We start from the raw sequence: 9584 nt of genomic DNA, 5'->3' as shown, positions 1-9584 counted from the left end.
CATTGATGGTGAATGACTGAATTGATAGGCAAATGCTTCACGAAAATATCATACATAGCAGTTTTCGTCTTTTATGAGGAAACGTCCATTTTATTACTGTTATCATAGTCATGATCATGAACTGACAAAGACATACGAATATGTATGGTGGTCAGATCATTGCATGTCAAAAGCAACTACAAATCAAAGAATAAATGAAATCAGATTAAAATCATGTAGGCCTAGTAGCTCCTCACTGATAAATGTCTTTTGGTACTTGTTTTGAATGATCAAATCAAAATGGAGTTTGCATGTAGCTGTTTAGTTTTGTATTTCTTAATTGTCTTATCACAGAAAGCAACACGTTACAATTGGTGATCAACAATAGATATATGTTTCTTTTTATAAATGCTAAGAACCTGCCAATGTATTGTAATCGCACATGTATTTCCACATGTAGACTTCGACAGAAAATAATTTCATCGAGTTGGTAGGTCATAGGACATTGGAGTTTTCATTTGCACAACCAATTATTCTCACCTACTGACGTTTCGAGTCAGAACCAGAACTCCAGTTAGCTATAGAAGCTCTGAGGAAGATGTCTGACAGGTATTGAAATGTTAGCAGGTGAGATTAACTGGTTCTGTAAAAGAAAACTCTAATTTAGGAGCCTACTACACGTTGAGCACTACTTCCTCACAACCGACATCAATGCTTACGAAATCATAGTATTATTGAAGTTACAGCTAGCGTAACTTGTAGTACTGTAGTGCTCTGCCTTCTCATCGACACTTTCTGTAGGAACTGTGTATATAAGCAGGCATTTCTTAAAACACAACTTCACTACAAGAGTACTACGATATCACCTACCTCTGTGTGATTGGCGCGCGCAGTGTGTATACCTTTTACGTCAAGAACGTTCTACGCAAACAGCAACAGTGTCTTGTTTCCCAACCAAGTCATTTCCTACACTGCAAGCCCAGACACGTTACAAGTTTGTTCGCTTGCATATACACGAGGTTTCTAATTAACGGAATTGGAGTAATTCTTTACCCTTAACCTATCACGTCATCGCGGTGTTTGTTGTTCCAAAAGCGGCCGCTGCGCCAGGGAATGGGCTGACCGGGCAGACCTGGGTATGTGGCGGGGTCAGGGTCCCGACCTTCCGCAGAACAGACAGCGCAGACAACGGTACAGAAGTCGGGGTCCCTCCCTATGAAGAATATTGTTGTTTATCTTCGTAACAAAGTTAACGCAAAAATGCAACTTTATTGTAGAGGCAACACCGCTAATCTTCCTGCACCACTTAACATTAGCTGAACAGGCATCGTAGACAACAGTACAGATCTCATCAGGATCCCTCTCTTTGTGGAATCTTTTTTGTCTTCAAAATAATGTCAATGCAAAAATACTTTATTAGAGAGACAGTAGTCTCTCCAGCAAACAGTCTTCCTGCACTATTTAACATTGGCGAACAGACAGCGCAGACAACGGTACAAATTTCAGGGTCCCTTTGTTTGCAGAATCTTGTTTATCTTTGTAATAAAGTTAATGCAAACATGCAACTTTGAAGAGTATTAGAGAGGGGACACCACTAGTCTTCCTGCACTACTTAGCCGAACAGACAGCGCAGACAACGGTACAGAACTCAAGGTATAATCTAAGCTTCGGAATAAAGTCACCGCAAAAATACAACTTTATCAGTTTATTTATTTTGCAAGTTCTTGCCCGAGGGCTACTCGTAATTGCAACACGGGGCGTACAGATTGTGTCCCACTTTTTCTATATTTATTAGAGAGACAACACCGCTAGTCTTCCTGCACTACTTAACATTAGCCGAACAGACAGCGGTACAGAGCTAAGGGTCCCTCTATATGTAGAATCTTGTTTATCTTCGTAAAAAAGTTAATTATGTGTATTCTATGATAACTGTAAATGTTTGTATGTGTTGCCACCCAATATCAGCTAAGCTGTCTGTTTTGGCCATGTATTGCATTGTGTGCAATCTCAATAAATAGATAAATGAATGAATAAATAAAGTTGATGCAAAAATACAAATTGCAGATTATCAGAGAGGGAACACCACTAGTCTTCCTGGACTCTTTAACTTTATAATGTACAAACGACGTAGAATAACACACGTCCATCCAATATTTATCCAATATCCAATATTAGTTACAATGAAACCATAACATAACTCATAATGGTTTTTGCTGATATCAAGCTAGAATTATGAAAATAAAATAAACTTTGAAAAAGTCAATAAGTCACCCTGTGCTGTATTACACTGCAAATAGATGTCATGTGATCAATCTCATAAAGTAGCAGCATGCATAACGTTATCTTTAGTCAGATTTATTGGTCCTATTAATATCTTTATTATTTGATATTTGTATATTTAACATTTATACTGTAATCGCCATTGAATCATATTGATTACAATATAGCCGGTTCCAGTAGAAATGGATGAAGAGAAAGCAAAAGCGATTGAAAACTAATAGATAGAGGACAGATGTTTGGGTTTTGTACCTCACAATATTTTGCATAGAGAGCAGAATGATATATATTGGTCATAAAGTGACACGAATAGGCATTTTGTGATGAAAGTTGTTACATAGATGTGCAAAGTGGAATGTTTGTCGTTGCATTCTGAGCCAGTAACATCTAGAAAAGAATTTGTTCGAAAACATCTGCTTAAGATGATGCACATCACACATGTTTAAGATGAGAAGTTAAGGATGGTTAGGAGGGTCAAAAATTTCTGCCAAACATCCAAAGCTGGAGACGAGAAAACAGTTCTCAAAATGTGCATCCGTGTTTTCTTTAGCCTGATGATCCATATACCATATGGTAAAAGTTAGTCGTTTTCCTCTGTCCAGTTTGAAGTGGACAAAAGGCACATTTCTATATGTTAAGGCCCCATTATAAAAAAGGCATAAAACAAAACGCTTTGTCAATTATAGTTCTTTGCTGAGACACTGTATTTGTATTGCAGTAATGAATATCAACCGTTTTAGTGATCAGTCAGTAAACATCATTTCTTCCTATCTACATTGAAATAAAACTTATAGACACTTTTTGAGAAGGTGAAATCATAAATATCTTTACGATATTTTTTTCTGGTAGTTTTTCTTCTTCAGAAATCCTTGTTGTCAAGACAGGATGAAGTATTCTATATTCAGCCCGGCGGTGACGCAAATGAAATATTTCTTCATGTTTACAAATTTAGCTCCTAAAGCTGGAGTCAGCAATCTCATTCTTGGTGCGAACAGGCTTCATGATATGTTCTAAGTGGTTTAATTAGGTCAACAATGGGTATGTCACGAATAAAAGTACATCATAGTGCATACAAGATTCTTTTTAATGTATCAGCCAAGGACGAACGAATTCACGAAAAATACTGGCATTCTATTGCTTAAATCATCTAACTTTTTTTATCGCTTTTCAGACCGAATGCTTGTCGCAAAAAGAACTGATATTGAATAGATAAAACTCGGATAATGTATGACTATTAGTTATGAATATAGCTTTTACAATGCGGTTTTAAGTTGACCTTTAACAAAAATTTAGACCCGAGCAAGTTCTGATCTGAAAGAAATGCAATGAATGTACCTGCAGGGACGTGTGGCTAAATTTGGCTTCGTCGACATTATTGTAAAATATAGCACATTGACGGCAATAATGCAACATTCTCTGAAAACATACTACTGGTTAATCAAACATTTAAAAAAAACAACCTTTGTATATGTAGCACCAAGCACAGGAAGATATCAACGAAAGTAACCATAAGTATCATAGATTCAACAGATACTGAGCGCCATATGTACACTTCAACATACTTTATCATCGGCGTTTTCTGTTGGTTGAAAATTAACGTTTTCATCAATAAGATCTCTTTTTTATCAGCAATGTATGTGCATGAAGTTCATGGATCAATGTACGTATGTTTATAGGGTGATTGCAAATATTGGCTAGTTGGATATAGTTGTGTGCAGATATGCCTAATGAAAAACGACAAAGCATGTATAAAATATATCCCATAAAGATGGCAACAAATAAAGCTTTCAAAAACAAATATCTGTACACTTGTACAGCTCAGTAAGTACATACTAAATACATATTGTAGTAAAAAGTAAAGACAAGCTATTGTAGTGTATAAAGGAACGAACACACTAGTATTACTATGACTGATATAGCCTCTTATGGTTTAGCAATAATTAGGTATTAGGCGCAAAAATTAGGTGCGGACATTTGGTGTTAGATATTGTAAACAAAATGTTACAGATTTACTAGAAACCTTTCCAAAGAAATGTTAAGAAAACTCTGACAACTATGTATCTAGTGTTCCTTTCGGTAATTTTTCCGAATAACTATTCCAATTCTTGTGAACGAAACAGTTAAGAAATGGTTTACATAGAACATACTGATGCAGATTTTGTATATGATAAAGCTCTTTCAAATCACCATATCGTTATCATCTGGATAGATATTAGCGTTGTTCAAGCAACTAAGAAGATAAGATTGAAATAAGAAGCCCATAGAATGCATCAAAATATTGTTATATACCATTGTATTTCAAAAGAAACATACTTGAAGCTGTTGATAGTACAGAGTATCTACTTATGCAAACAGCATTTAACATACACCCCCTCGTGGTGTTTACATCTATGTAGACCAGGTAGGAAACGAACTGAAGTTCAATTTGAATGAATGAATGAAGTCAGTGAATGATTTAGTAGATAAATCTGATCTGGTAGAAAACGTATATTGCAGCCATAGGCTGACTTGCATATTTTTACAGATTTTGCAGATTGTAGATTAACATTTACACATCTAGCCATCTTGACCATATTTGTGTGATGAGAGTCAACTCTATGTTACAACATATATATGAAACAGGTAAGATAGTGTTAACGTGGTCACAAATTCCTCCCAATAGCTACCATGTTCAATGTGCGGTAACTGTCCGTTCAGACTATTGGTAATTTGATTGAACTGAATTGAAGCAGCCTCTTTCATTTTTAATCGTTATCTTAAATGAAAGACAAGTACGCTTGCAGAAGCAACTGCAATGGACTTTGTCCGGGCACACATTATTCAACATTTGTGTCCTACTTTATAAACACTCTATAGCCAGTGATGATGAGGGGTGGTTAATGGAACAGTTTGCGCTTCATAGGCTTTCTATGATCCTCTATGTGTCCACCTGTGTAAGTATGGATATTTCTGATACAGCAAGCAAACCTCCTAGTCCTATCGAAAGAAATGTCTGTTTTACTTATTTCTGTGTGTTTTGTACGTATCAACTTGGATTCGGGACAGGTTTTGTTGTGAGCTGTACTTAGGCCATGCTTGGCAATAAGGTGCAATAAAAAGGTCTTCGTTCTATTCTGTTCTGCTCTACTCTACTCTACTCTACTCTACTCTACTCTACTCTACTCTACTCTACTCTACTCTACTCTACTCTACTCTACTCTACTCTACTCTACTCTACTCTACTCTACTCTACTCTACTCTACTCTACTCTACTCTACACTACTCTACTCTACACTACTCTACTCTACAATACTCTATTCTATTCTATTCTATTCTAATTTATTAAACATTATTCACTCTATTCTATAACTTTAAGTTTAACCACAACAGCTCTGTTTTAATAGTGTGGGTGGTACGGCCAGCAGTATGTCCCCCCGCCATGTTTGCTCCTTCACGCTGGGTACATCAAAGCGGGGAGATGATGTGTTGGGAGGGATTGATGGGGACCAGGAGCCGGCTGTGCCGCTCCACGCCCACCCATCCATCGGTCAATCTCTACCAGACTGACTAGTCTCTACCAGACTCCCGCATGGCCGAATAGTAATGGGGGAATTTGGCCAAGTTGGGAATTAAAGGTAAAACGTCTAGTAGGAGTTAATTGGCTTAGGAGTAAACTGACTGGCCGCTTGCTAAATAATCTGCAAAAGACTGGCTGAAAACCCATAGTAACGTATTTGTCCCTATTTGGCCAAATTCTTCTCTTTTGTATCCATCTGACACGTCTGCCTGGAGACTACAGACTGACTACGCTGGCAATTATAGGGAGAATAATCTACCAGGGGAGTTTTGCTACCAGCAGGAGTTGACTGGCCAATTTTCCGATTTTTACGATCCCCGTATACGTAGGAAGGCCTGGTGGAGGCTAGGTCAATCTGTCCATGGTGACCGGTCGACCAGTTATTGCTTGTACATTGTATGTCTCACGAATCAGGCTTCCGATGGGACATTCTTACAAGCCAAAGTAATATGTTTGCCCTGTATACAGATATATAGCCCTCGAAGTCAGTATTGATCACGGTAAAACCCTGATTCACATCAGCCCTACAGCATTGGTCATAGAATAGCTAAACGGCTAGTCGCCCCTGCCGCATATGTCATATTTGTAAGGTGACTAAGTTCTGTTGTTTTCCGCTTTTCTTCTGCACTGTGCATCCCATGTAGAGGCTGACTAAGTCTGGGTTGTTTGAGCAAAGTCTGTTCCAGTTTTGGCAAAGTGTTCGTCTCTTAATTACATCTCCCTCAAAGCCCTAGTGCTGTGACTTGCACTAAGTTGACTACACTGTAGCTACACTGTTATTTCATTTTGAACCATACACTGTAATTAACATAAGCCATATCTGCAAAAGCATTCCAAAATATGTCCGTTACAATCTTATCTATATGAATAGTTTTATCACATAAAAACCATTGGACGAGTTCCTTTAAAGCATTTCTCTATGAACATACGTTCAAGTGTCTGCACTCTGCATTCATCTGCGTCTGGTAAAATGATCATAGCACTCTCAGTACCCGGACGTGGTGCATGCAGTATGTGAGGAATTGTTGCGCGTGAGTATGAGGGGATTCTACTGGACATAGTGGAGCAGGCAGGGCTCATGCTGACCATGTAGTGACCCGCATCACACCCTGGTCTCAACTACGCCTAACGAGAGTAGCCTCTACCAGGCTAAGTGGATCGGTGGTCTAACAGTAGAAATTGGACAAATAGAGTCGATAGTACGCTAGGGGAATCAGCCGGCCAGAGGACTTATTTCATCACCGCCAGCCGGTCATTTCACTCCTAGGCCAATTATAGATATCATTTTCCTTCTATGTTGAGTATACAATGATGTATACCACTGCTTCACGTTCTTTGCAATTAGCCTTCGGGCATGATAAAGATTAACTCCTACTTGGCCAAAGTCTCCTATTTCTGTTCCACCAGACGGGCGTCTGGTAGAGACTATAATGAGAAGCCCAACACTTGGTAGATCTCGGTACGGATGGCGTTAGCCTAGTGTCCAAACCGTTATAGGATATAGGCTGCCGAGTATAGGCTGTCTGACCATGTATTGACCCGAAACATGTCCTGGTCTCATGCTTAACTATAATGAGATGCCTTACACTTGGTAGATCTCGGTACGTACATTGTATGGTGTGAGCTTGGTGTCCAAACCTATCATTATTATAGCTGCCGAGTCTCCGACCATGTAGCGACCCGAAATATGTCGAAGTCTAAGCTAAGTCTAATGAGATGGCCAAAGGACTTATTCCAGTCCCAGTCCCTTCTCTCTCTCGTGCGTAAATTTGCAATAGAGGACGAAGAGGCAACTATAATGGGTTTTGATACTAGGTTAGGACGGTGTACGGTAGAGAGAAGGTGCCAAAGTCGGGAGATCTTGGTACGGATGGCGTTAGCCTAGTGTCCAAACCTATTATTGCTGCCGAGTCTTTGACCATGTAGTGACCCGAAACATGTCAAAGTCTTAGCTGTGCCTAATGAGATGCCCTACATTGGTAAATCTTTGTACGTACATTGTATGGTGTGAGCCTGGCGTCCTAAGCTATTATATAGCTGCCGAGTCTTTGACCATATATCAACCCAAAACATGCTCAAGTCTTTGCTACGCTTAATGATACAAGAGTATAGACAGTTTTCGAAATGTGCTGTATGTTTTGTCGCGACTGTATTTTTTGTCTGTAACGTTATAGGTGTATCAAGTCCAGTATGCAAACCCATTATTATAGCTGCCGAGTCTCTTCGCCCTCTCTTAAGAGCGCAAATTTACGATAGCGGACGAAGAGACCCGACAGCAGTAATGGGTTTGGATGCTACACTAGGACGGTGTACAGTAGAGAGAAGGCAGAAAACGCCGACGTTATTCAGCTGACTGAACCAAACAAACCAATGATTTATGGGAGGCTGTTTTCTGTTCAGTTTTTTTTTTTGCATTTGTATATTATTCCCCATGGCAATAAAAAAAACCCCACTGAACTGCTTCTAGAACATTTGGGTTTCATTTTTCGGGACGTTTTCTGGACATTTTGTACTGTATTTTTTGTTTCAATTGTACTTTTTGTTCATATAGAGTGACGGACAGTACATTTTTACTGGCAAAGGTTTAAAACTTTGTGAGGAGAAATAGGACTTTCGCAAATAAAAAAATATGATAGATGACGAATGCTAGAGTTTGAGACAGAAACATTGAACGCTTAGATGATTGAATGCAAAATGACTATTATAACAAGTTTCATATTATAGCAACTCGGAATTAAGTCTCAATGTACTGAAAGGCTAGTAAAAGGCATATACGTACAAGAAAAAAAGGAAAACATGCTGTTTAGGTTACTTCATACACGAGTTCATGGTCATACAAGCCATCCTGTCCCTGTTCCAAAAATTTCTCCCTTGTACGCCTATATAGCTCACGCACTAGTATCACTACAAAAATGCAGAATACTACTTCCAAATGTTATCCATCTGTTATTTGCTACATGTGTATGGACTTCATGTATGCCCAGTTCTTTGGGGACTGTTGGTAAATAGCGTAGAGTCTACGTGCGAAATTTGCCCACACTTTCATTCACTAATGTCAAAACACAAAAATGGAATCACGGTACCTTTTACCTCAGTCGTCTTTAAACGTGAAAAAAATTCTCACCTCCCCCTTTTGGGTGGACGCACAACAGTCTCTGTCAAAGTGGGGTTTATCCAGAAATGACGACCACTGCAATTGTAGGTACTCCTCCTGAAGCCACAGCCTGGCAGCCTCTAGTCTTCAAGGCGTACTGAGTCTCCAATGGTGACGCACGAGTCTCGGTAAGGTATTAACGGTAATTTTCCGGTATTGACAGACAAAGTAAACCGGATTAAGACGGCTCCACCCTTAACTACAGTCTATCTCTTACACCACAGGGGCTGCTACAGTGAATGGATCTACCTAAGCCGATTCGCGGTCAAAGTTCTTCTCCGAACCGTGCGAAATGGAAGAATACCAGCTTCCTGTCACCGGCAGAACTGTTAAGCTAACAGAAGGTAATCCCGTTATGTGCCGTCAAAGTCGACTTAAGCCGGGCATGGTTTTTACATCAGGAGCTTTCCATACCTCGTGATCATGAAACACAACTCGTAACAACAAAAGGCTTCTCACATAAGAGGCCTTCTTATACATAGCGCCCTTGGTCTAACACTACCCTAAAATACAGCCCAGGTCCAATGTGATGTTGACACAGCTAAACAGGTCGGTTCTCGGGTATCTTTAGAATATCAAGAGCCTTTTTGTCACCAGCGTGTTTTCGCGTTAAGTCGG

General features: G+C 39.3%; 1 protein-coding gene across 2 annotated transcripts in view; it reads right to left on the bottom strand.

The window, feature by feature from the left end:
• LOC118420807 (peptidase inhibitor 16-like) overlaps positions 1–9297 on the bottom strand; it is a 45213-nt gene extending 35916 nt beyond the window's left edge. The window contains exon 1 of one of the 2 annotated variants that reach the window (XM_035827816.1): positions 8937–9297. The gene's annotated coding sequence lies outside the window, so the exon portion shown is untranslated. Of the gene's footprint in view, positions 1–849; positions 1000–8936 lie in introns of those variants that run through there. The other variant, XM_035827815.1, reaches the window with a different exon arrangement.
• Positions 9298–9584: the final 287 nt, after the last annotated feature.

The sequence above is a fragment of the Branchiostoma floridae genome, chromosome 8 (assembly GCF_000003815.2).
Source record: "Branchiostoma floridae strain S238N-H82 chromosome 8, Bfl_VNyyK, whole genome shotgun sequence".
Taxonomy (NCBI): domain Eukaryota; kingdom Metazoa; phylum Chordata; class Leptocardii; order Amphioxiformes; family Branchiostomatidae; genus Branchiostoma; species Branchiostoma floridae.
This window is presented reverse-complemented; position numbering and strand designations above follow the sequence as displayed.